The 722-nt window shown below is 39.8% G+C and overlaps 1 long non-coding RNA gene across 1 annotated transcript in view; it reads left to right on the top strand.

Moving 5' to 3' along the window:
- LOC107575931 (uncharacterized) overlaps positions 1-328 on the top strand; it is a 3358-nt gene extending 3030 nt beyond the window's left edge. Inside the window, exon 3 of the long non-coding RNA XR_001607962.1 lies at positions 233-328. This is a non-coding gene — a long non-coding RNA (uncharacterized lncRNA). The remainder of the gene's footprint in view (positions 1-232) is intronic.
- Positions 329-722: the final 394 nt, after the last annotated feature.

The raw sequence follows: 722 nt of genomic DNA, 5'->3' as shown, positions 1-722 counted from the left end.
GTTGTTTCTTGACCCATTTGTGGTTAAGCACCAAAGAACTGACTTGGCTCAGTATTCAGTGTTTGTCCTCAATCGTACGCATGCTTAACACACATACTGTATGCACAGACTTGGTGCATAAAAATCTATTTTTAACAACCTGTGCAATCTTCAGTTAAAGACTTTGCTTAACTCCAATGTGATATAAAGTATATCTGCACATTTCTAAAATGTCTGTTTGGTTTCCTTGTAGGTTTTGCTTTACAATGGCAACGTATCTGGTGCTAACGCTGTTGACTCTGTCGTCCTTCTCTTCTCCCGTGCAAGCCGAAATCTTCACGTCAATCGGTAAAATTCTCAGTCATTCTGTTTTGCTGTTCAGTACGCAGAGACAGCTGTAAGTTAACCATATATAGGTTGATTTCCCCAAACTGGCTTTGTAGTGCAATCACAACTTAGCAGTTTGTTTGAAAGCCCTCTTTAGTCCAGAAACCGAGCTGCCAGAACGACTCATTGCCAAACCAGTGACTGAACGGTCAACTTCACACTGTTCCTCTTTGTTGCAATCATCTGGTATTTAGATTGTGATTAAATGATATACAGAAAGCGATCAAAGAATGCTGCCTTTGTAATTGCCGGAGCTTTCAATCAATTCAGTTAAAGGGATAGTTTTGCCATCATTTACTCAAATACTATGACTGGCTTTGCTGAAGGGCTGTAAAAATTGAATAAATGTGTCCCTG

This window comes from Sinocyclocheilus grahami, unplaced genomic scaffold (assembly GCF_001515645.1).
Source record: "Sinocyclocheilus grahami isolate Dianchi unplaced genomic scaffold, SAMN03320097.WGS_v1.1 scaffold3018.1, whole genome shotgun sequence".
Lineage (NCBI taxonomy): Eukaryota > Metazoa > Chordata > Actinopteri > Cypriniformes > Cyprinidae > Sinocyclocheilus > Sinocyclocheilus grahami.
The sequence above is the reverse complement of the archived record's forward strand: the minus strand, read 5'-3'. Positions and strand labels throughout refer to the sequence as shown.